The sequence below is a fragment of the Mobula birostris genome, chromosome 4 (assembly GCF_030028105.1).
Source record: "Mobula birostris isolate sMobBir1 chromosome 4, sMobBir1.hap1, whole genome shotgun sequence".
NCBI classification, from domain to species: Eukaryota; Metazoa; Chordata; class Chondrichthyes; order Myliobatiformes; family Myliobatidae; genus Mobula; species Mobula birostris.
Window position 1 is genome coordinate 95,569,694 of NC_092373.1, and position 27,143 is coordinate 95,596,836.

General features: G+C 57.1%; 1 long non-coding RNA gene across 2 annotated transcripts in view; it reads right to left on the reverse strand.

Moving 5' to 3' along the window:
- The window catches only part of LOC140196505 (uncharacterized), a 122,180-nt gene that overhangs the window by 62,191 nt on the left and 32,846 nt on the right, over window positions 1–27,143 (reverse strand). For both annotated transcript variants that reach the window (XR_011885724.1, XR_011885725.1), the window contains exon 2: window positions 6,481–6,573. This is a non-coding gene — a long non-coding RNA (uncharacterized lncRNA). The remainder of the gene's footprint in view (window positions 1–6,480; window positions 6,574–27,143) is intronic.

The following is a 27,143-nucleotide window of genomic DNA, read 5'->3' on the forward strand; positions in this document are numbered from 1 at the left end:
TCAGATCCTTTCCCCACCCTTCCTTACATTCCTTCCCTGCTCACTCACATTTCTCTGCAGCCAAGGTCCCACCCGCTGCTCTGCTCTGACTGGTGGCTTCAGCTCCAGCTCAGCCCTCGTGCTCTGTGGGTCGGAGAGTCATACAACTCGAGAACAGGCCCCCAGGCCCACCTCATCGTGCTGACTGTTGGCCTTCCTTTCTCTGTCGCGCTCTCTACTAGAATATTGTGAAGGACGCTTCCCACCTCTCTCTCTCTCTACTTGTTCCCTCTGCTCTCCACCCTTCCTCTGTTCCCTCTCCACTCCTCAGCAGCTGGGGTTCTCGCTTCACCCAGGTCCCATGAAGGGCTGTTGACCCGAGGTGAAGACTCGTTTTACTCTCTCCTGGGTGCTGCCCGACCTGACTGGTATGTTTGACATTCCCTACTTTTATTTCAGAAGACTGAAGTGTTCAGATACTGATGCTCAATTTTACTCCCTTACACCGCATGAGCGGGAGATACAGAGTAGGCTCTATTCCATTCCAGCTCAACCCAGACCAGCAAAGCCCATGCCTGCACACCAAAATAGACCAACCCCAAGGCCCAATGCTGCTCAAGCCACCAGGCCTCACTCTGTAGACAGCTCTCATTCCTGTACAACCCAAGCTTTTATCTGTGATAAGGCTTAAGCCTCTGGCTCTGTTAAAATCTCACCTTCAGGCTCAATGCAGCCCAGGCCCCTGGACTCACAGTCCATTCCCTAAACCTGACACAACCGAACCATGAAATAATCCAGCTTCTACGTCCAGAACCATCCAGGTCTCGAGGCCCTACAGAGTTCAGCCAGTGTATTTCACCTCTCGACACCACACAAGCCAGTTCTTGGCCTAATGAGGTTTAGTGTCTAGACTTGACACAACCCAGGTCTGTAAGCTAGGCACAGACCAAGACACTAGATCCAACATTGCCCAAGCCTCTGTGCCCAACGTAGTCCAGGCATTTGACCTTTTACAGTTCAGCTTCAAAGTTTGATACTAGTAAACACAAGAAATTCTACAGATGCTGGAAATCCAAAGCAACGCACACAAGATGCTGGAGGAATTCAGCAAGTCAAGCAACATCTATAGAAATGTACCAAACAGTCGACATTTTGGACTGGGACCCTTCTTCAGCACTGGAAAAAAAAGGAGAATTAAAAGGTGGGGGGAGGGGAAGGAGGATAGCTCAAAGATGATAGGTGAAGCCAGGAGGGTGGGAAAGGTCAAGTGCTGGAGAATGAAGGAATCTGATAGGACAGGAGGAGGTGATAAGAAGTGAGAGGCCAGACTGGGGAATAGAACTGGTACTGACTCCCTGACCCAACACAACCTCTCCACCCAACATAATCCAGCTCCAGCAACACACATCAAGGTTGCTGCTGAACGCAGCAGGCCAGGCAGCATCTGTAGGAAGAGGTACAGTCGACGTTTCAGGCCGAGACCCTTCGTCAGGACTAACTGAAGGAAGAGTGAGTACGGGATTTGAAAGTTGGAGGGGGAGGGGCAGATCCAAAATGATAGGAGAAGACAGGAGGGGGAGGGATGGAGCCAAGAGCTGGACAGGTGATTGGCAAAGGGGATATGAGAGGATCATGGGACAGGAGGCCCAGGGAAGAAAGACGGGGGGTGGGGGAACCCAGAGGATGGGCAAGAGGTATATTCAGAGGGACAGAGGGAGAAAAAGGAGAGAGAGAGAAAGAATGTGTGTATAAAAATAAATAACAGATGGGGTACGAGGGGGAGGTGGGGCATTAGTGGAAGTTAGAGAAGTCAATGTTCATGCCATCAGGTTGGAGGCTACCCAGACAGAATATAAGGTGTTGTTCCTCTAACCTGAGTGTAGCTTCATCTTTACAGTAGAGGAGGCCGTGGATAGACATGTCAGAATGGGAATGGGATGCGGAATGGGAATGGGAGATCCTGCTTTCTCTGGCGGACAGAGCGTAGGTGTTCAGCAAAGCGGTCTCCCAGTCTACGTTGGGTCTCGCCAATATATAGAAGGCCACATCGGGAGCACCGGACGCAGTATATCACCCCAGCTGACTCACAGGTGAAGTGTCGCCTCACCTGGAAGGACTGTCTGGGGCCCTGAATGATGGTAAGGGAGGAAGTGTAAGGGCATGTGTAGCACTTGTTCCGCTTACAAGGATAAGTGCCAGGAGGGAGATCAGTGGGGAGGGATGGGGGGAATGAATGGACAAGGGAGTCGCGTAGGGAGCGATCCCTGCGGAAAGCAGAGGGGGGGGGCGGAGGGAAAGATGTGCTTAGTGGTGGGATCCCGTTGGAGGTGGCGGAAGTTACAGAGAATAATATGTTGGACCCGGAGGCTGGTGGGGTGATAGGTGAGGACCAGGGGAACCCTATTCCTAGTGGGGTGACGGGAGGATGGAGTGAGAGCAGATGTACGTGAAATGGGGGAGATGCGTTTGAGAACAGAGTTGATAGTGGAGGAAGGGAAGCCCCTTTCTTTAAAAAAGGAGGACATCTCCCTCGGCCTGGAATGAAAAGCCTCATCCTGAGAGCAGATGCGGCGGAGATGGAGGAATTGCGAGAAGGGGATGGTGTTTTTGCAAGAGACAGGGTGAGAAGAGGAATAGTCCAGATAGCTGTGAGAGTCAGTAGGCTTATAGTAGACATCAGTGGATAAGCTGTCTCCAGAGACAGAGACAGAAAGATCTAGAAAGGGTAGGGAGGTGTTGGAGATGGACCAGGTAAACTTGAGGGCAGTGTGAAAGTTGGAGGCAAAGTTAATGAAGTCAACAAGCTCAGCATGCGTGCAGGAAGCAGCGCCAATGCAGTCGTCGATGTAGCGAAGGAAAAGTGGGGGACAGATACCAGGATAGGCACGGAACATAGATTGTTCCACAAACCCAACAAAAAGGCAGGCATAGCTAGGACCCATACGGGTGCCCATAGCTACACTTTTAGTTTGGAGGAAGTGGGAGGAGCCAAAGGAGAAATTATTAAGAGTAAGGACTAATTCCGCTAGACAGTGCAGAGTGGTGGTAGAGGGGAACTGATTAGGTCTGGAATCCAAAAAGAAGCGGAGAGCTTTGAGACCTTCCTGATGGGGGATGGAAGTATATAGGGACTGGACATCCATGGTGAAAATAAAGCGGTGGGGGCCAGGGAACTTAAAATCATCGAAAAGTTTAAGAGCGTGAGAAGTGTCACGAACACAGGTAGGAAGGGATTGAACAAGGGGGATAAAACAGTTTTGAGGTGGGGCAGGAGCAAGCTGAGACAATGGGTCTGCCAGGACAGGCAGGTTTGTGGATCTTGGGTAGGAGGTAGAAACGGGAAGTGCGGGGTGTGGGAACTATAAAGTTGGTAGCAGTGGATGGGAGATCCCCTGAGCGGATAAAGTTGGTGATGGCGTGGGAGACAATGGCCTAGTGCTCCTTAGTGGGGTCACGATCGAGGGGTAAATAAGAGGAGGTATCCGCGAGTTGTCGCTGTGCCTCGGCAAGGTAGAGGTCAGTACGCCAGACTACAACAGCACCCCCCTTATCGGCAGGTTTAATAATAAGGTTAGGATTAGTGCGGAGGGAGTGGAGAGCAGAGCGTTCCGAAGGAGTGAGGTTGGAATGGGGACAAGGTGTGGTGAAGTCGAGACGGTTGATGTCCCGTCCGCAATTAGCGATAAAGGGATCCAGCGCAGGCAGAAGACCAGAGCGGGGTGTCCATGAAGAAGAGGAGGGTTGAAGACGGGAGAAGGGGTCATCGGTGGGGGTGGAAGAGTCCTTGCCGAAGAAGTAGGCTCGAAGACGGAAACGGCAGAAGAAGAGTTCCGCATCATGGTGAACACGGAACTCGCTGAGGTGTGGGTGAAGGGGGACAAAGGTGAGGCCCTTACTGAGGACAGAGCGCTCTGCCTCCGACAGTTGAAGGTCGGAGGGAATGGTAAAGACCCGGCTTGGATGAGAGCTGGGATCAGAGGGGAGAGAGGGGAGGCTGGGGTTGTCAGTGGAGAGGGGAGGGTTGGGTTGAGAGGAAGATGGAGCCTCTGGGGACCCAGGAGCTGACGATAGGATCTGAAGGAGATGGGTTTGTGGAGTATTGGTGGGGGAAGGGGAGACGGGAGTCACAATAGCAGCACCATAATCTAGCTCCAGGCTGGGCAAGGCTTAGAGCTCTAGTAACGGCACAGCCTACTCTTCTACATGCAAACCTCCCAGGCCTTTCTGTCTGATAAAATCCAGCCTCTAGGTCCTTTACAATCCAGCCACCATTTCCAACATAAGCCACCCTCTAGACTATATTGGCCTCGAAGTCCAATATAGGCAAGGTCTCTAGGCCCAAAAACACACAGCCTCCCATCCTGACACAGTCAAGACACACTCTCCAACAGTGCATTTTTCCAGATGCTTTAAGAGGATTGGTGGGAAGTTTAGAGGAGATATCTGAGTTAGGTTTTTTGCACAGAGGCTGTTAAGTGCATTGCGGAGGCAGACACGCTGGAGATTTAAAAGACTCTTAGATAGGCACATGGGTGAAGGAAAAATATAGTGCAGCAATGGTCTCAGGGACCGACACGGACCTGGCCTCTCACTCCAAAACAGACCAGACTCCATATTTTGTCTGTGGACCTGATGTAGGCTGGGTCTCTGGGTCCATCACAGCCCATGCCCCTGAGTTTGGCACAATGATACATGTGGTGCTTACCATGGCTTCCAGGTGGCGGTGACATCGGGGGATATGGTAAAGAAGAAAGCACTTAAAAAGCTAGCTTCAAAAGTCAAGATGTTGAGTATAAGGGTTGTGTGCACTTTGAGTTACCACACTACAGGAAGGATGTGGTTGTAATAGAAAAAGTGCAGAAGAGATTCATCAGGATGTTAACAGGAATGGAGGGCTGCAGTTACAAAGGGAAGTTTGCACAGGCTGGGTTTACTCGCACTGGAATGGAACAAGCTGACGGATGACCTTACAGAGAATCATAAGTTTATGAGGAGCACAGATGTATAGATAAGTGTCTATTTTCCCAAGGCAAGGGTGTCCTAAAATGAAGGACACAGGTTTAAGTGAGAGGAGAGAAATTTGAAGCAAGTCTGAAGGTTAAGGTTTCCACACAGAGTGTAGTGGATATCTGGAACAAGGTGCCAGAGGAAGTGGTGGAGGCAGATACATGGACAATATTTAAAAGACGTTGGGACAGGTACTCGGATAGGAGAGGAATAGAGGGGATTGGGCAAGTGTAGATGGGCACCATGGTCAGCCTGGACAAGCTGTGCTGAAACGTCCCACTTCTGTACCTGCTCTACATGGGACATTGAAGTGTACAGCCCAGCACAGGCCCTTTGGCCCAGACAGGCCATCATCTTAACCTACTCTAACCCTCCCCTCCTAGACAGTCCTCCATTTCTCATCCATCCATGTGTCTGAGAGTTTCTTAAATGCCCCTAATTTATCTGCTTCTACCATCCCATTTCACACACCTATCACTGATTTTCTTCTGTGATGACAGTTCTGTGAGTACAATTCTATGAACGAGAGAGTGAGAACGGGTGGTTAACGGCTGGCATGGGGTCAGTGGGCTGAGGGACTTCTTCCTGTGCTGTGTGACTCTATTTTCACATCATGGTGGGAGGAGAGCGAGCAAACACTGATATGAACTCATTCACCGGTTAATATTCCCACTCCAGGACAAACCAACGTCAAGGGAAATGGACCATCAACGACTGATGGCCGCAGGTAGTTTGCGGCAAGTTCCTTCTGATGCAGTTCACAGGCTGGGCCAGAGGCTGAAGTCCCATTACCACTAGTATTAGACACCTTTATTACCACAATGCCTTTTCTCTGAAGCTAACCCACTGCTCGTGAACTGCTGATACAGTTGTCACTAACTGCCTGCAGGACCCTGTGTCTCTACAGAGGGGCCTCTCTTCCTTCGCCATTCTTAAGGATCAGAGCATGGTGACTGGGCTGTCTGTGCTGCCGTAGCTCATCAGGAGGCTGAATTTGTCTCCTTGTTCAGTGGGTTTTCCAATGAAGTAATGACATTTTCCCTGTGAAGGGATGTGTAGATAGCCTGGTCTTAGCTGAGTAATTGCCAATGCTTCTCCCACCCATGGTATCAAGAAGGCTGGAAACACACATCAGGTCAGGCAGCATCTGTGGAGAGAGAAACTGTCAACATTGGAGGTCCAGAATCCTTCATCAGATTGGGGAAAACAAGTTAGTTTTCAGTAGTAGGGTAGTAGTTTTCTAGTTTCTCCTTTTCCCATTACTGATGAAAGATCCCAGACCTGAAAACATTAATTGTTTCTGTACTTATAGATGCTGCCTGGCATGACGAGTGTTTCCAGCATTTTCTGGTTTTATTTTAGATTTCAAGCGTCAACAAGTTTTTTTTTCTCTTTTCTGCTTCTTGGGTGGTTTGCTGAAGAAGACAATGTGGGGGAATTTCTAATGTGGTCACTGTCAGTAGGGGTATCAATAGAGAGATCTTGCTCCCTTACCAGTAGAGTGGCCCATGGATATTACCAGTAGATGCACCCGAGTGGCTGGTGCCTTTGCAGCTTCCCCACTTCTTCCTTGTGCTTCGGGAGAACCTTTGAATAAAAAGCTTGTAGTTTGACACCAAAAGCTACTAAAACTCGAGGCTCAACACAACGCAGAACATAGCAGCCCATCAGACTGGCACATCATGCATTACCGTTCGCTCACATCACTTCTGGCTCAGAGTAGCATCAGTTTGTGCCATCTTCAGTATGCACAGTGACCCCTCAGACAGCACCTTCCAAACCCACCACCTCGCCCAGCGAGAAGGATAAAAGCAGATACAGTATGGAAGTACCAGGAAGTTGTCCACACACTGTCCTGACTTGAAAATATCACTGTTGCTTCACTATTGCTGGATTAAAGTCCTGGAACTTCCTCCATAACAGCATTATGGGTAAACCCCCACCACGTATACTGCAGCGGCTCATGAAAGCAGCACCACTACCTTCTCAAAGACATCGAGAGGCAGAGAGACCAGACAACATTGAGAGCTAGAGAGACCCGAAGACATCGAGAAGTAGAGACACCCAGGGACATCGAGAGGCAGAGAGACCAGAGAACATCGAGAGGTAGAGAGACCCAGGGACATCGAGAGGTAGAGAGACCTGAGGACATCGAGAGGCAGAGAGACCCGGGGACATCGAGACGTAGAGAGACCGGAGGACATCGAGAGCCGGGGATGTCGAGAAGTAGAGACACCCAGGGACATCGAGAGGTAGAGAGACCCGGGGACATCGAGAGGTAGAGAGACCCGGGGAAATCGAGAGGTAGAGAGACCCGGGGAAATCGAGAGGTAGAGAGACCAGGGGACATCGAGAGGTAGAGAGACCCGGGGACATCGAGAGGTAGAGAGACCCGGGGACATCGAGAGGCAGATAGACCCAGGGACATCGAGAGGCAGAGAGACCCGGGGACATTGAGAGGTAGAGAGACCGGGGACATTGAGAGGCAGATAGACCCGGGGACATTGAGAGGCAGAGACACCTGGGGACATCGAAAGGTAGAGAGACCCGGGGACATTGAGAGGCAGCGAGACCCGGGGACATTGAGGGGTAAAGAGACCCGGGGACATAGAGAGGACATCGAGAGGCAGAGAGACCCGAGGACATCGAGAGGCAGAGAGACCCGGAGTCATCGAGAGGCAGAGAGATCCGACGACATCGAGAGGTAGAGAGACCCGAGGACATCGAGAGGCAGAGAGACCCGAGGACATCGAGAGGTAGGGAGATCCGAGGACATCAACAAGCAGATAGACCTGGGTACATCGAGAGGCAGAGAGACCCGGGGACATTGAGAGCCAGGGTCGTCGAGAGTTAGAGAGACCCGGGACATCGAGAGGCAGAGAGACCCGGGGACATCGAAAGGTAGAGAGACTCAGGGACATCGAGTGGCAGAGATACCAGGGGACATCGAGAGGTAGAGAGGCCCGGGGACATCGACAGGCAGATAGACCTGGGGACATCGAGAGGTAGAGAGACCCGGGGAAGTCGAGAGGTAGAGAGACCAGGGGACATCGAGAGGTAGAGAGACCCGGGGACATCGAGAGGTAGAGAGACCCGGGGACATCGAGAGTTAGAGAGACCCGGGACATCGAGAGGCAGATAGACCTGGGGACATTGAGAGGCAGAGTGACCCGGGAACATCGAAAGGTAGAGAGACCCGGGGACATCGAGAGGCAGTGAGAACCGAGGACATCGAGGGGTAGAGGGACCCGGGGACATCGAGAGGATATCGAGAGGCAGAGAGACCCGGGGTCGTCGAGAGGTAGAGAGACCCGAGGACATCGAGAGGTAGAGAGAGACCCGGGGACATCGATAGGTAGAGAGACCCGGGGACATCGAGAGGATGAGAGACCTGAGGACATCGAGAGGCAGAAAAACCCGAGGACATCGAGAGGTAGAGAGTCCCGGGGGCATCGAGAGGTAGAGAGAACTGGGGTCATCGAGAGGTAGACAGACCCGGTGTCATCGAGAGGTAGGGAGATCCGAGTACACCGAGAGGCAGAGACACTTGGGGACATCGAGACGCAGAGAGACCCGGGATCATCGAGAGGTAGAGAGACCCGGGGACATTGAGAGTCAGAGAGACCCGGGGATATCGACAGGCAGATAGACCCGGGGACATCGAGAGGTAGGAAGATCCGAGGACATCGAGAGGCAGAGAGACCCGGGTACATCGAGAGGCAGAGAAAGCCGGGGTCATCGAGAGACAGAGAGACCAGAGGACATCGAGAGGCAGAGAGACCCGGGGACATCGAGAGGTAGAGAGACCCGGGGACATCGAGAGGCAGAGAGACCTGGGGACATCGAGAGGTAGAGAGAACCGGGGTCGTCGACAGGGAGAGAGACCCGGGGATATCGAGAGGCAGATAGACCCAGGGACATCGAGAGGCAGAGATACCCGGGGACATCGAGAGGTAGAGAGTCCCGGGGGCATCGAGAGGTAGAGAGTCCCGGGGTCATCGAGAGGTAGAGAGAACCGGGGTCATCGAGAGGTAGACAGACCCGGGGTCATCGAGAGGCAGGGAGATCCGAGGACATCGAGAGGCAGAGAGACTTGGGGATATTGAGATGCAGAGAGACCCGGGATCATCGAGAGGTAGAGAGACCCGGGGACATTGAGAGTCAGAGAGACCCGGGGACATCGACAGGCAGATAGACCCGGGGACATCGAGAGGCAGAGAGACCCGGAGACATCGAGAGGTAGGAAGATCCGAGGACATCGAGAGGCAGAGAAACCCGGGTACATCGAGAAGCAGAGAAACCCGGGGTCATCGAGAGGCAGAGAGACCAGAGGACACCGAGAGGCAGAGAGACCCGGGGACATCGAGAGGTAGAGTGACCCGGGGATATCGAGAGGCAGAGAGACCCGGGGAAATCGAGAGGTAGAGAGACCAGGGGACATCGAGAGGCAGAGAAAGCCGGGGTCATCGAGAGACAGAGAGACCAGAGGACATCGAGAGGCAGAGAGACCCGGGGACATCGAGAGGTAGAGAGACCCGGGGACATCGAGAGGCAGAGAGACCTGGGGACATCGAGAGGTAGAGAGAACCGGGGTCGTCGACAGGGAGAGAGACCCGGGGATATCGAGAGGCAGATAGACCCAGGGACATCGAGAGGCAGAGATACCCGGGGACATCGAGAGGTAGAGAGTCCCGGGGGCATCGAGAGGTAGAGAGTCCCGGGGTCATCGAGAGGTAGAGAGAACCGGGGTCATCGAGAGGTAGACAGACCCGGGGTCATCGAGAGGCAGGGAGATCCGAGGACATCGAGAGGCAGAGAGACTTGGGGATATTGAGATGCAGAGAGACCCGGGATCATCGAGAGGTAGAGAGACCCGGGGACATTGAGAGTCAGAGAGACCCGGGGACATCGACAGGCAGATAGACCCGGGGACATCGAGAGGCAGAGAGACCCGGAGACATCGAGAGGTAGGAAGATCCGAGGACATCGAGAGGCAGAGAAACCCGGGTACATCGAGAGGCAGAGAAACCCGGGGTCATCGAGAGGCAGAGAGACCAGAGGACACCGAGAGGCAGAGAGACCCGGGGACATCGAGAGGTAGAGTGACCCGGGGATATCGAGAGGCAGAGAGACCCGGGGAAATCAAGAGGTAGAGAGACCAGGGGACATCGAGAGGCAGAGAAAGCCGGGGTCATCGAGAGACAGAGAGACCAGAGGACATCGAGAGGCAGAGAGACCCGGGGACATCGAGAGGTAGAGAGACCCGGGGACATCGAGAGGCAGAGAGACCTGGGGACATCAAGAGGTAGAGAGAACCGGGGTCGTCGACAGGGAGAGAGACCCGGGGATATCGAGAGGCAGATAGACCCAGGGACATCGAGAGGCAGAGATACCCGGGGACATCGAGAGGTAGAGAGACCCTGGGACATCGAGAGGTAGGAAGATCCGAGGACATCGAGAGGCAGAGAGACCCGGTTACATCGAGAGGCAGGGAAACCCTGGGTCATCGAGAGGCAGAGAGACCAGAGGACATCGAGAGGTAGAGAGACCCGGGGACATTGAGAGGCAGAGATACCCGGGGACATCGAGAGGTAGGGAGATCCGAGGACATCGAGAGGTAGGGAGACCCGGGGACATCGAGAGGTCGAGAGACCCGGGGACATCGAGAGGTAGAGAGACCCGGGGACATCGAGAGGATGAGAGACCCGAGGACATCGAGAGGCAGAAAAACCCGAGGACATCGAGAGGTAGAGAGTCCCGGGGGCATCGAGAGGTAGAGAGTCCCGGGGTCATCGAGAGGTAGAGAGAACCGGGGTCATCGAGAGGTAGACAGACCCGGGGTCATCGAGAGGCAGGGAGATCCGAGGACATCGAGAGGCAGAGAGACTTGGGGATATTGAGATGCAGAGAGACCCGGGATCATCGAGAGGTAGAGAGACCCGGGGACATTGAGAGTCAGAGAGACCCGGGGACATCGACAGGCAGATAGACCCGGGGACATCGAGAGGCAGAGAGACCCGGAGACATCGAGAGGTAGGAAGATCCGAGGACATCGAGAGGCAGAGAAACCCGGGTACATCGAGAGGCAGAGAAACCCGGGGTCATCGAGAGGCAGAGAGACCAGAGGACATCGAGAGGCAGAGAGACCCGGGGACATCGAGAGGTAGAGAGACCCGGGGACATCGAGAGGCAGAGAGACCTGGGGACATCGAGAGGTAGAGAGAACCGGGGTCGTCGACAGGGAGAGAGACCCGGGGATATCGAGAGGCAGATAGACCCAGGGACATCGAGAGGCAGAGATACCCGGGGACATCGAGAGGTAGGGAGATCCGAGGACATCGAGAGGTAGGGAGACCCGGGGACATCGAGAGGTCGAGAGACCCGGGGACATCGAGAGGTAGAGAGACCCGGGGACATCGAGAGGATGAGAGACCCGAGGACATCGAGAGGCAGAAAAACCCGAGGACATCGAGAGGTAGAGAGTCCCGGGGGCATCGAGAGGTAGAGAGTCCCGGGGTCATCGAGAGGTAGAGAGAACCGGGGTCATCGAGAGGTAGACAGACCCGGGGTCATCGAGAGGCAGGGAGATCCGAGGACATCGAGAGGCAGAGAGACTTGGGGATATTGAGATGCAGAGAGACCCGGGATCATCGAGAGGTAGAGAGACCCGGGGACATTGAGAGTCAGAGAGACCCGGGGACATCGACAGGCAGATAGACCCGGGGACATCGAGAGGCAGAGAGACCCGGAGACATCGAGAGGTAGGAAGATCCGAGGACATCGAGAGGCAGAGAAACCCGGGTACATCGAGAGGCAGAGAAACCCGGGGTCATCGAGAGGCAGAGAGACCAGAGGACATCGAGAGGCAGAGAGACCCGGGGACATCGAGAGGTAGAGAGACCCGGGGACATCGAGAGGCAGAGAGACCTGGGGACATCGAGAGGTAGAGAGAACCGGGGTCGTCGACAGGGAGAGAGACCCGGGGATATCGAGAGGCAGATAGACCCAGGGACATCGAGAGGCAGAGATACCCGGGGACATCGAGAGGTAGAGAGACCCCGGGACATCGAGAGGTAGGAAGATCCGAGAACATCGAGAGGCAGAGAGACCCGGTTACATCGAGAGGCAGGGAAACCCTGGGTCATCGAGAGGCAGAGAGACCAGAGGACATCGAGAGGTAGAGAGACCCGGGGACATTGAGAGGCAGAGATACCCGGGGACATCGAGAGGTAGGGAGATCCGAGGACATCGAGAGGTAGGGAGACCCGGGGACATCGAGAGGTAGAGAGACCCGGGGACATCGAGAGGTAGAGAGACCCGGGGACATCGAGAGGATGAGAGACCCGAGGACATCGAGAGGCAGAAAAACCCGAGGACATCGAGAGGTAGAGAGTCCCGGGGGCATCGAGAGGTAGAGAGTCCCGGGGTCATCGAGAGGTAGAGAGAACCGGGGTCATCGAGAGGTAGACAGACCCGGGGTCATCGAGAGGCAGGGAGATCCGAGGACATCGAGAGGCAGAGAGACTTGGGGATATTGAGATGCAGAGAGACCCGGGATCATCGAGAGGTAGAGAGACCCGGGGACATTGAGAGTCAGAGAGACCCGGGGACATCGACAGGCAGATAGACCCGGGGACATCGAGAGGCAGAGAGACCCGGAGACATCGAGAGGTAGGAAGATCCGAGGACATCGAGAGGCAGAGAAACCCGGGTACATCGAGAGGCAGAGAAACCCGGGGTCATCGAGAGGCAGAGAGACCAGAGGACACCGAGAGGCAGAGAGACCCGGGGACATCGAGAGGTAGAGTGACCCGGGGATATCGAGAGGCAGAGAGACCCGGGGAAATCGAGAGGTAGAGAGACCAGGGGACATCGAGAGGTAGAGAGACCCGGGGACATTGAGAGGTAGAGAGACCCGGGGACATCGACAGGTAGGGTGATATGGGGACATCGAGAGGCAGATAGACCCGGGGACATCAAGAGGCAGAGAGACCCGGGGACATCGATAGTTAGAGAGACCCGGGACATCGAGAGGCAGATAGACCTGGGGACATTGAGAGGCAGAGTGACCCGGGAACATCGAAAGGTAGAGAGACCCAGGGACATCGAGAGGCAGCGAGAACCGGGGACATCGAGGGGTAGAGGGACCTGGGGATATCGAGAGGATATTGAGAGGCAGAGAGACCTGGGGTCGTCGAGAGGTAGAGAGACCCGGGGACCTCGATAGGTAGAGAGACCCGGGGACATCGAGAGGTAGAGAGACCCGGGAATATCGAGAGGCAGAGAGACCCTTGGATATCGAGAGGCAGAGAGACCCGGGGATATCGAGAGGTAGAGAGACCTGAGGACATCGAGAGGTAGAGAGACCTGGGGATATCGAGAGGCAGAGATACCCGGGGACATCGAGAGGCAGAGAGACCGGGGGTCATCGAGAGGCAGAGATACCCGGGGACATCGAGAGGCAGAGAGACCCGGGGTCATCGAGAGGCAGAGAGACCCGGGGTCATCGAGAGGTAGAGAGACCCGGGGTCGTCGACAGGGAGGGAGACCCGGGGATATCGAGAGGTAGATAGACCCGGGATCATCGAGAGGTCGGGAGATCAGAGGACACCGAGAGGCAGATAGACCCGGGGACATCGAGAGGTAGAGAGACCCCGGGACATCGAGAGGTAGGGAGATCCGAGGACATCGATAAGTAGGGAAATCCGAGGACATCAAGAGGTAGAGAGACCCGGGGACATTGAGAGGGAGAGAGACATGGGGACATCGAGAGGCAGAGAGACCCGGGGACACCGAGAGGCAGAGAGACCCGGGGACATTGAGAGCCAGGGTCGTCGAGAGTTAGAGAGACCCGGGACATCGAGAGGCAGAGAGACCCGGGGACATCGAAAGGTAGAGAGACTCAGGGACATCGAGTGGCAGAGATACCAGGGGACATCGAGAGGTAGAGAGGCCCGGGGACATCGACAGGCAGATAGACCTGGGGACATCGAGAGGTAGAGAGACCCGGGGAAGTCGAGAGGTAGAGAGACCAGGGGACATCGAGAGGTAGAGAGACCCGGGGACATCGAGAGGTAGAGAGACCCGGGGACATCGAGAGTTAGAGAGACCCGGGACATCGAGAGGCAGATAGACCTGGGGACATTGAGAGGCAGAGTGACCCGGGAACATCGAAAGGTAGAGAGACCCGGGGACATCGAGAGGCAGTGAGAACCGAGGACATCGAGGGGTAGAGGGACCCGGGGACATCGAGAGGATATCGAGAGGCAGAGAGACCCGGGGTCGTCGAGAGGTAGAGAGACCCGAGGACATCGAGAGGTAGAGTGTCCCGGGGGCATCGAGAGGTAGAGGGACCCGGGGTCATCGAGAGGTAGGGAGATCCGAGGACATCGAGAGGCATGGGGACACCTGGGGACATCGAGACGCAGAGAGACCCGGGTCATCGAGAAGTAGAGAGACCCGAGGACATCGTAGAGAGACCCGAGGACATCGAGACGTAGAGAGACCCGGGGACATCGAGAGCCGGGGTCGTCGAGAGGCAGAGAGATCCGGGGACATCGAGAGGTAGAGAGACCCGGGAATATCGAGAGGCAGAGAGACCCTGGGATATCGAGAGGCAGAGAGACCCGGGGATATCGAGAGGTAGAGAGACCTGAGGACATCGAGAGGTAGAGAGACCTGGGGATATCGAGAGGCAGAGATACCCGGGGACATCGAGAGGCAGAGAGACCCGGGGTCATCGAGAGGCAGAGATACCCGGGGACATCGAGACGCAGAGAGACCCGGGGTCATCGAGAGGCAGAGAAACCCGGGGTCATCGAGAGGCAGAGAGACCCGGGGACATCGAGAGGTAGGGAGACCCGGGGACATCGAGAGGTAGGGAGACCCGGGGACATCGAGAGGCAGAGGGACCCGGGGTCATCGAGAGGTAGAAGGACCCGGGGACATCGATAGGCAGATAGACCCAGGGACTTCGAGAGGCAGAGAGACCCGGGGACATTGAGAGGTAGAGAGACCGGGGACATTGAGAGGCACATAGACCCGGGGACATTAAGAGGCAGAGAGACCCGGGAACATCGAAAGTTAGAGGGACCCGGGGTCATCGAGAGGTAGGGAGATCCGAGGACATCGAGAGGCAGCAAGACCCGGGGACATCAAGGGGTAGAGAGACCCGGGGACATCGAGGCGTAAAGAGACCCGGGGACATAGAGAGGACATTGAGAGGCAGAGAGACCCGAGGACATCGAGAGGTAGAGAGACCCGAGGACATCGAGAGGCAGAGAGACCTGAGGACATCGAGACGTAGGGAGATCCGAGGACATCAACAGGCAGATAGACATGGGTACATCGAGAGGCAGAGAGACCCGGGGACATCGAGAGGATATCGAGAGGCAGAGAGACCCGGGGTCGTCGAGAGGTAGAGAGACCCGAGGACATCGAGAGGTAGAGAGAGACCTGGGGACATCGATAGGTAGAGAGACCCGGGGACATCGAGAGGATGAGAGACCCGAGGACATCGAGAGGCAGAAAAACCCGAGGACATCGAGAGGTAGAGAGTCCCGGGGGCATCGAGAGGTAGAGAGACCCGGGGTCATCGAGAGGTAGAGAGACCCGGGAATATCGAGAGGCATTTAGACCCTGGGATATCGAGAGGCAGAGAGACCCGGGGATATCGAGAGGTAGAGAGACCTGATGACATCGAGAGGTAGAGAGACCTGGGGATATCGAGAGGCAGAGATACCCGGGGACATCGAGAGGCAGAGAGACCTGGGGATATCGAGAGGCAGAGATACCCGGGGACATCGAGAGGCAGAGAGACCCGGGGTCATCGAGAGGCAGAGATACCCGGGGACATCGAGAGGCAGAGAGACCCGGGGACATCGAGAGGCAGAGAGACCCGGGGACATCGAGAGGTAGGGAGACCCGGGGACATCGAGAGGTAGGGAGACCCGGGGACATCGAGAGGCAGAGGGACCCGGGGTCATCGAGAGGTAGAGGGACCCGGGGACATCGATGGGCAGATAGACCCAGGGACTTCGAGAGGCAGAGAGACCCGGGGACATTGAGAGGTAGAGAGACCAGGGACATTGAGAGGCACATAGACCCGGGGACATTAAGAGGCAGAGAGACCCGGGAACATTGAAAGGTAGAGGGACCCGGGGTCATCGAGAGGTAGGGAGATCCGAGGACATCGAGAGGCAGCGAGACCCGGGGACATCGAGGGGCAGAGAGACCCGGGGACATCGAGGGGTAGAGAGACCCGGGGACATAGAGAGGACATTGAGAGGCAGAGAGACCCGAGGACATCGAGAGGTAGAGAGACCCGAGGACATCGAGAGGCAGAGAGACCTAAGGACATCGAGACGTAGGGAGATCCGAGGACATCAACAGGCAGATAGACCTGGGTACATCGAGAGGCAGAGAAACCCGGGGTCATCGAGAGGCATAGAGACCAGAGGACATCGAGAGGCAGAGAGACCCGGGGACATCGAGAGGATATCGAGAGGCAGAGAGACCCGGGGTCGTCGAGAGGTAGAGAGACCCGAGGACATCGAGAGGTAGAGAGAGACCTGGGGACATCGATAGGTAGAGAGACCCGGGGACATCGAGAGGATGAGAGACCCGAGGACATCGAGAGGCAGAAAAACCCGAGGACATCGAGAGGTAGAGAGTCCCGGGGGCATCGAGAGGTAGAGAGACCCGGGGTCATCGAGAGGTAGACAGAACCGGGATCATCGAGAGGTAGACAGACCCGGGGTCATCGAGAGGTAGGGAGATCCGAGGACATAGAGAGGCAGAGAGACTTGGGGACATCGAGACGCAGAGAGACCCGGGATCATCGAGAGGTAGAGAGAACCGGGGACATTGAGAGTCACAGAGACCCGGGGACATCGACAGGCAGATAGACCCGGGGACATCGAGAGGTAGAGAGACCCGGGGACATCGAGAGGCAGGGAGACCCGGGGACATCGAGAGGCAGAGGGTCCCGGGGACATCGAGAGGTAGAGAGACCCGGGGTCATCGAGAGGTAGAGAGAACCGGGGTCATCGAGAGGTAGAGAGAGACCTGGGGACATCGATAGGTAGAGAGACCCGGGGACATCGAGAGGATGAGAGACCCGAGGACATCGAGAGGCAGAAAAACCCGAGGACATCGAGAGGTAGAGAGTCCCGGGGTCATCGAGAGGTAGAGAGACCCGGGAATATCGAGAGGTAGAGAGACCCGGGGTCATCGAGAGGTAGAGAGAACCGGGGTCATCGAGAGGTAGACAGACCCGGTGTCATCGAGAGGTAGGGAGATCCGAGTACACCAAGAGGCAGAGACACTTGGGGACATCGAGACGCAGAGAGACCCGGGATCATCGAGAGGTAGAGACACCCGGGATCATCGAGAGGTCGGGAGATCAGAGGACACCGAGAGGCAGATAGACCCAGGGACATTGAGAGGCAGAGATACCCGGGGAGATCGAGAGGTAGAGAGACCCCGGGACATCGAGAGGTAGGAAGATCCGAGGACATCGAGAGGCAGAGAGACCCGGGTACATCGAGAGGCAGGGAAACCCGGGGTCATCGAGAGGCAGAGAGACCAGAGGACATCGAGAGTTAGAGAGACCCGGGGACATTGAGAGGCAGAGAGACCCGGGGACATCGAAAGGTAGAGAGACTCAGGGACATCGAGAGGTAGATAGACCCGGGGACATCGAGAGGTAGGGATACCCAGGGACATCGAGAGGTAGGGAGATCCGAGGACATTGACAGGCAGATAGACCTGGGTACATCGAGAGGCAGAGAAACCCGGGGTCATCGAGAGGCAGAGAGACCAGAGGACATCGAGAGGTAGAGAGACGCGGGGACATCGAGAGGCAGAGATACCCGGGGACATCGAGAGGCAGAGAGACCCGGGGTCATCGAGAGGCAGAGAAACCCGGGGTCATCGAGAGGCAGAGAGACCCGGGGACATCGAGAGGCAGAGAGACCCGGGGACATCGAGAGGTAGGGAGACCCGGGGACAGCGAGAGGTAGGGAGACCCGGGGACATCGAGAGGCAGAGGGACCCGGGGTCATCGAGAGGTAGAGGGACCCGGGGTCATCGAGAGGTAGGGAGATCCGAGGACATCGAGAGGCAGCGAGACCCGGGGACATCGAGGGGTAGAGAGACCCGGGGACATAGAGAGGACATTGAGAGGCAGAGAGACCCGGGGACATCGAGAGGATATCGAGAGGCAGAGAGACCCGGGGTCGTCGAGAGGCAGAGAGACCCGAGGACATCGAGAGGTAGAGAGAGACCTGGGGACATCGATAGGTAGAGAGACCCGGGGACATCGAGAGGATGAGAGACCCGAGGACATCGAGAGGCAGAAAAACCCGAGGACATCGAGAGGTAGAGAGTTCCGGGGTCATCGAGAGGTAGAGAGACCCGGGAATATCGAGAGGCATTTAGACCCTGGGATATCGAGAGGCAGAGAGACCCAGGGATATCGAGAGGTAGAGAGACCTGAGGACATCGAGAGGTAGAGAGACCTGGGGATATCGAGAGGCAGAGATACCCGGGGACATCGAGAGGCAGAGAGACCTGGGGATATCGAGAGGCAGAGATACCCGGGGACATCGAGAGGCAGAGAGACCCGGGGTCATCGAGAGGCAGAGATACCCGGGGACATCGAGAGGCAGAGATACCCGGGGTCATCGAGAGGCAGAGAAACCCGGGGTCATCGAGAGGCAGAGAGACCCGGGGACATCGAGAGGCAGAGAGACCCGGGGACATCGAGAGGTAGGGAGCCCCGGGGACATCGAGAGGCAGAGGGACCCGGGGTCATCGAGAGGTAGAGGGACCCGGGGACATCTATAGGCAGATAGACCCAGGGACTTCGAGAGGCAGAGAGACCCGGGGACATTGAGAGGTAGAGAGACCAGGGACATTGAGAGGCACATAGACCCGGGGACATTAAGAGGCAGAGAGACCCGGGAACATCGAAAGGTAAAGGGACCCGGGGTCATCGAGAGGTAGAGAGACCCGGGGACATAGAGAGGACATTGAGAGGCAGAGAGACCCGATGACATCGAGAGGTAGAGAGACCCGAGGACATCGAGAGGCAGAGAGACCTAAGGACATCGAGACGTAGGGAGATCCGAGGACATCAACAGGCAGATAGACCTGGGTACATCGAGAGGCAGAGAAACCCGGGGTCATCGAGAGGCATAGAGACAGAGGACATCGAGAGGCAGAGAGACCCGGGGACATCGAGAGGATATCGAGAGGCAGAGAGACCCGGGGTCGTCGAGAGGTAGAGAGACCCGAGGACATCGAGAGGTAGAGAGAGACCTGGGGACATCGATAGGTAGAGAGACCCGGGGACATCGAGAGGATGAGAGACCCGAGGACATCGAGAGGCAGAAAAACCCGAGGACATCGAGAGGTAGAGAGTCCCGGGGGCATCGAGAGGTAGAGAGACCCGGGGTCATCGAGAGGTAGACAGAACCGGGATCATCGAGAGGTAGACAGACCCGGGGTCATCGAGAGGTAGGGAGATTCGAGGACATAGAGAGGCAGAGAGACTTGGGGACATCGAGACGCAGAGAGACCCGGGATCATCGAGAGGTAGAGAGACCCTGGGACATTGAGAGTCAGAGAGACCCGGGGACATCGACAGGCAGATAGACCCGGGGACATCGAGAGGTAGGATGATCCGAGGACATCAAGAGGCAGAGAGACCCGGGTACATCGAGAGGCAGGGAAAACCGGGGTCATCGAGAGGCAGAGAGACCAGAGGACATCGAGAGGCAGAGAGACCCGGGGATATCGAGAGGTAGAGAGACCCGGGGATATCGAGAGGCAGAGAGACCCGGGGACATCGAGAGGCAGAGAGTCCCGGGGACATCAAGAGGTAGAGAGACCCGGGGTCATCGAGAGGTAGAGAGAACCGGGGTCATCGAGAGGTAGACAGACCCGGTGTCATCGAGAGGTAGGGAGATCCGAGTACACCGAGAGGCAGAGACACTTGGGGACATCGAGACGCAGAGAGACCCGGGATCATCGAGAGGTAGAGAGACCCGGGGACATTGAGAGTCAGAGAGACCCGGGGATATCGACAGGCAGATAGACCCGGGGACATCGAGAGGTAGGAAGATCCGAGGACATCGAAAGGCAGAGAGACCCGGGTACATCGAGAGGCAGAGAAAGCCGGGGTCATCGAGAGGCAGAGAGACCAGAGGACATCGAGAGGCAGAGAGACCCGGTGACACCGAGAGGTAGAGAGACCCGGGGACATCGAGAGGCAGAGAGACCTGGGGACATCGAGAGGTAGAGAGACCCGGGGTCGTCGACAGGGAGAGAGACCCGGGGATATCGAGAGGGAGATAGACCCGGGGACATCGAGAGGTAGGGAGATCCGAGGACATCGAGAGGTAGAGACACCCGGGATCATCGAGAGGTCGGGAGATCAGAGGACACCGAGAGGCAGATAGACCCAGGGTCATCGAGAGGCAGAGATACCCGGGGACATCGAGAGGCAGAGAGACCCCGGGACATCGAGAGGTAGGAAGATCCGAGGACATCGAGAGGCAGAGAGACCCGGGTACATCGAGAGGCAGGGAAACCCGGGGTCATCGAGAGGCAGAGAGACCAGAGGACATCGAGAGTTTGAGAGACCCGGGGCCATCGAAAGGTAGAGAGACTCAGGGACATCGAGAGGTAGATAGACCCGGGGACATTGACTGGCAGAGATACCAGGGGACATCGAGAGGCAGAGAAACCCGGGGTCATCGAGAGGCAGAGAGACCAGAGGACATCGAGAGGTAGAGAGACGCGGGGACATCGAGAGGTAGAGAGACCCGGGGATATCGAGAGGCAGAGAGACCCGGGGACATCGAGAGGCAGAGAGTCCCGGGGACATCAAGAGGTAGAGAGACCCGGGGTCATCGAGAGGTAGAGAGAACCGGGGTCATCGAGAGGTAGACAGACCCGGTGTCATCGAGAGGTAGGGAGATCCGAGTACACCGAGAGGCAGAGACACTTGGGGACATCGAGACGCAGAGAGACCCGGGATCATCGAGAGGTAGAGAGACCCGGGGACATTGAGAGTCAGAGAGACCCGGGGATATCGACAGGCAGATAGACCCGGGGACATCGAGAGGTAGGAAGATCCGAGGACATCGAAAGGCAGAGAGACCCGGGTACATCGAGAGGCAGAGAAAGCCGGGGTCATCGAGAGGCAGAGAGACCAGAGGACATCGAGAGGCAGAGAGACCCGGTGACATCGAGAGGTAGAGAGACCCGGGGACATCGAGAGGCAGAGAGACCTGGGGACATCGAGAGGTAGAGAGACCCGGGGTCGTCGACAGGGAGAGAGACCCGGGGATATCGAGAGGGAGATAGACCCGGGGACATCGAGAGGTAGGGAGATCCGAGGACATCGAGAGGTAGAGACACCCGGGATCATCGAGAGGTCGGGAGATCAGAGGACACCGAGAGGCAGATAGACCCAGGGTCATCGAGAGGCAGAGATACCCGGGGACATCGAGAGGCAGAGAGACCCCGGGACATCGAGAGGTAGGAAGATCCGAGGACATCGAGAGGCAGAGAGACCCGGGTACATCGAGAGGCAGGGAAACCCGGGGTCATCGAGAGGCAGAGAGACCAGAGGACATCGAGAGTTTGAGAGACCCGGGGCCATCGAAAGGTAGAGAGACTCAGGGAGATCGAGAGGTAGATAGACCCGGGGACATTGACTGGCAGAGATACCAGGGGACATCGAGAGGCAGAGAAACCCGGGGTCATCGAGAGGCAGAGAGACCAGAGGACATCGAGAGGTAGAGAGACGCGGGGACATCGATAAGCAGAAACACCCAAGGACATCAAAAGGTAGAGAGTCCCGGGGGCATCGAGAGGTAGAGGGACCCGGGGTCATCGAGAGGTAGGGAGATCCGAGGACATCGAGAGGCAGAGAGACCTGGGGACATCGAGACGCAGAGAGACCCGGGTCATCGAGAAGTAGAGAGACCCGAGGACATCGAGACGTAGAGAGACCCGGGGACATCGAGAGCCGGGGTCGTCGAGAGGCAGAGAGACCCGGGGACATCGAGAGGTAGAGAGACCCGGGAATATCGAGAGGCAGAGAGACCCTGGGATATCGAGAGGCAGAGAGACCCGGGGATATCGAGAGGTAGAGAGACCTGAGGACATCGAGAGGTAGAGAGACCTGGGGATATCGAGAGGCAGAGATACCCGGGGACATCGAGAGGCAGAGAGACCCGGGGTCATCGAGAGGCAGAGATACCCGGGGACATCGAGAGGTAGAGAGACCCGGGGTCATCGAGAGGCAGAGAGACCCGGGGTCATCGAGAGGCAGAGAAACCCGGGGTCATCGAGAGGCAGAGAGACCCGGGGACATCGAGAGGCAGGGAGACCCGGGGACATCGAGAGGTAGGGAGACCCGGGGACATCGAGAGGCAGAGAGACCCCGGGTCATCGAGAGGCAGAGAAACCCGGGGTCATCGAGAGGCAGAGAGACCAGAGGACATCGAGAGGCAGAGAGACCCGGGGACATCGAGAGGCAGAGAGACCAGAGGACTTCGAGAGGCAGAGAGACCCGGGGACATCGAGAGGTAGAGAGACCCGGGGACATCGAGAGGCAGAGAGACCAGAGGACATCGAGAGGCAGAGAGACCCGGGGACATCGAGAGGTAGTGAGACCTGGGTCGTCGACAGGGAGAGAGAGCCAGGGACATCGAGAGGCACATAGACCCGGGGTCATCGAGAGGTAGAGAGACCCGGGGACATCGAGAGGCAGATAGACCCGGGGACATCGAGAGGCAGAGAGACCCGGGGACATCGAGAGGTAGAGAGACCCGGGGACATCGAGAGGTAGGGAGATCCGAGGACATCGATAGGTAGGGAAATCCGAGGACATCAAGAGGTAGCGAGACCCGGGGACATTGAGAGGGAGAGAGACCCGGGGACATCGAGAGCCAGGTTCGTCGAGAGTTAGAGAGATCCGGGGACATCGACAGGCAGATAGACCCGGGGACATCGAGAGGTAGAGAGACCCGGGGACATTGAGAGTCAGAGAGACCCGGGGACATCGACAGGCAGATAGACCCGGGGACATCGAGAGCCAGAGAGACCCGGAGACATCGAGAGGTAGGAAGATCCGAGGACATCGAGAGGCAGAGAAACCCGGGTACATCGAGAGGCAGAGAGACCAGAGGACACCGAGAGGCAGAGAGACCCGGGGACATCAAGAGGTAGAGAGACCCGGGGACATCGAGAGATAGAGTGACCCGGGGATATCGAGAGGCAGAGAGACCCAGGGAAATCGAGAGGTAGAGAGACCCGGGACATCGAGAGGCAGATAGACCTGGGGACATTGAGAGGCAGAGTGACCTGGGAACATCGAAAGGTAGAGAGACCCAGGGACATCGAGAGGCAGCGAGAACCGGGGACATCGAGGGGTAGAGGGACCCGGGGATATCGAGAGGATATTGAGAGGCAGAGAGACCCGGGGTCGTCGAGAGGTAGAGAGACCCGGGGACATCGATAGGTAGAGAGACCCGGGATCGTCGACAGGGAGAGAGACCCGGGATCATCGAGATGTCGGGAGATCAGAGGACACCGAGAGGCAGATAGACCCGGGGACATCGAGAGGTAGGGAGACCCCGGGACATCGAGAGGTAGAGAGATGCGAGGACATTGAGAGGCAGAGAGACCCCGGGACATCAAGAGATAGAGAGACCCGGGGACATCGAGGGGTAGGGAAATCCGAGGACATCAAGAGGTAGCGAGACCCGGGGACATTGAGAGGGAGAGAAACATGGGGACATCGAGAGGCAGAGATACCCGGGGATATCGAGAGGCAGAGAGACCCGGGGACATCGAGAGCCAGGTTAGTCGAGAGGTAGAGAGATCTGAGGACATCGAGAGGTAGAGAGACCTGGGGATATCGAGAGGCAGAGAGACCCCGGGTCATCGAGAGTCAGAGAGACCACAGGACATCGAGAGGCAGAGAGACCCGGGGACATCGAGAGGCAGAGAGACCAGAGGAAATCGAGAGGCAGAGAGACCCGGGGACATTGAGAGGTAGAGAGACCTGGGGACATCGAGAGGCAGAGAGACCAGAGGACATCGAGAGGCAGAGAGACCCGGGGACATCGAGAGGCAGATAGACCCGGGGACATCGAGAGGTAGAGAGACCCGGGGACATCGAGAGGCAGATAGACCCAGGGACATTGAGAGGCAGAGAGACGCGGGGACATCAAGAGGCAGAGAGACCCGGGGACATCGAGAGGTAGGGAGCCCCGGGGACATCGAGAGGCAGAGGGACCCGGGGTCATCGAGAGGTAGAGGGACCCGGGGACATCTATAGGCAGATAGACCCAGGGACTTCGAGAGGCAGAGAGACCCGGGGACATTGAGAGGTAGAGAGACCAGGGACATTGAGAGGCACATAGACCCGGGGACATTAAGAGGCAGAGAGACCCGGGAACATCGAAAGGTAAAGGGACCCGGGGTCATCGAGAGGTAGAGAGACCCGGGGACATAGAGAGGACATTGAGAGGCAGAGAGACCCGATGACATCGAGAGGTAGAGAGACCCGAGGACATCGAGAGGCAGAGAGACCTAAGGACATCGAGACGTAGGGAGATCCGAGGACATCAACAGGCAGATAGACCTGGGTACATCGAGAGGCAGAGAAACCCGGGGTCATCGAGAGGCATAGAGACAGAGGACATCGAGAGGCAGAGAGACCCGGGGACATCGAGAGGATATCGAGAGGCAGAGAGACCCGGGGTCGTCGAGAGGTAGAGAGACCCGAGGACATCGAGAGGTAGAGAGAGACCTGGGGACATCGATAGGTAGAGAGACCCGGGGACATCGAGAGGATGAGAGACCCGAGGACATCGAGAGGCAGAAAAACCCGAGGACATCGAGAGGTAGAGAGTCCCGGGGGCATCGAGAGGTAGAGAGACCCGGGGTCATCGAGAGGTAGACAGAACCGGGATCATCGAGAGGTAGACAGACCCGGGGTCATCGAGAGGTAGGGAGATTCGAGGACATAGAGAGGCAGAGAGACTTGGGGACATCGAGACGCAGAGAGACCCGGGATCATCGAGAGGTAGAGAGACCCTGGGACATTGAGAGTCAGAGAGACCCGGGGACATCGACAGGCAGATAGACCCGGGGACATCGAGAGGTAGGATGATCCGAGGACATCAAGAGGCAGAGAGACCCGGGTACATCGAGAGGCAGGGAAAACCGGGGTCATCGAGAGGCAGAGAGACCAGAGGACATCGAGAGGCAGAGAGACCCGGGGATATCGAGAGGTAGAGAGACCCGGGGATATCGAGAGGCAGAGAGACCCGGGGACATCGAGAGGCAGAGAGTCCCGGGGACATCAAGAGGTAGAGAGACCCGGGGTCATCGAGAGGTAGAGAGAACCGGGGTCATCGAGAGGTAGACAGACCCGGTGTCATCGAGAGGTAGGGAGATCCGAGTACACCGAGAGGCAGAGACACTTGGGGACATCGAGACGCAGAGAGACCCGGGATCATCGAGAGGTAGAGAGACCCGGGGACATTGAGAGTCAGAGAGACCCGGGGATATCGACAGGCAGATAGACCCGGGGACATCGAGAGGTAGGAAGATCCGAGGACATCGAAAGGCAGAGAGACCCGGGTACATCGAGAGGCAGAGAAAGCCGGGGTCATCGAGAGGCAGAGAGACCAGAGGACATCGAGAGGCAGAGAGACCCGGTGACATCGAGAGGTAGAGAGACCCGGGGACATCGAGAGGCAGAGAGACCTGGGGACATCGAGAGGTAGAGAGACCCGGGGTCGTCGACAGGGAGAGAGACCCGGGGATATCGAGAGGGAGATAGACCCGGGGACATCGAGAGGTAGGGAGATCCGAGGACATCGAGAGGTAGAGACACCCGGGATCATCGAGAGGTCGGGAGATCAGAGGACACCGAGAGGCAGATAGACCCAGGGTCATCGAGAGGCAGAGATACCCGGGGACATCGAGAGGCAGAGAGACCCCGGGACATCGAGAGGTAGGAAGATCCGAGGACATCGAGAGGCAGAGAGACCCGGGTACATCGAGAGGCAGGGAAACCCGGGGTCATCGAGAGGCAGAGAGACCAGAGGACATCGAGAGTTTGAGAGACCCGGGGCCATCGAAAGGTAGAGAGACTCAGGGACATCGAGAGGTAGATAGACCCGGGGACATTGACTGGCAGAGATACCAGGGGACATCGAGAGGCAGAGAAACCCGGGGTCATCGAGAGGCAGAGAGACCAGAGGACATCGAGAGGTAGAGAGACGCGGGGACATCGATAAGCAGAAACACCCAAGGACATCAAAAGGTAGAGAGTCCCGGGGGCATCGAGAGGTAGAGGGACCCGGGGTCATCGAGAGGTAGGGAGATCCGAGGACATCGAGAGGCAGAGAGACCTGGGGACATCGAGACGCAGAGAGACCCGGGTCATCGAGAAGTAGAGAGACCCGAGGACATCGAGACGTAGAGAGACCCGGGGACATCGAGAGCCGGGGTCGTCGAGAGGCAGAGAGACCCGGGGACATCGAGAGGTAGAGAGACCCGGGAATATCGAGAGGCAGAGAGACCCTGGGATATCGAGAGGCAGAGAGACCCGGGGATATCGAGAGGTAGAGAGACCTGAGGACATCGAGAGGTAGAGCAACCTGGGGATATCGAGAGGCAGAGATACCCGGGGACATCGAGAGGCAGAGAGACCCGGGGTCATCGAGAGGCAGAGATACCCGGGGACATCGAGAAGCAGAGAGACCCGGGGTCATCGAGAGGCAGAGATACCCGGGGACATCGAGAGGCAGAGAGACCCGGGGTCATCGAGAGGCAGAGAGACCCGGGGTCATCGAGAGGCAGAGAAACCCGGGGTCATCGAGAGGCAGAGAGACCCTGGGACATCGAGAGGCAGGGAGACCCGGGGACATCGAGAGGTAGGGAGACCCGGGGACATCGAGAGGCAGAGAGACCCCGGGTCATCGAGAGCCAGAGAAACCCGGGGTCATCGAGAGGCAGAGAGACCAGAGGACATCGAGAGGCAGAGAGACCCGGGGACATCGAGAGGCAGAGAGACCAGAGGACTTCGAGAGGCAGAGAGACCCGGGGACATCGAGAGGTAG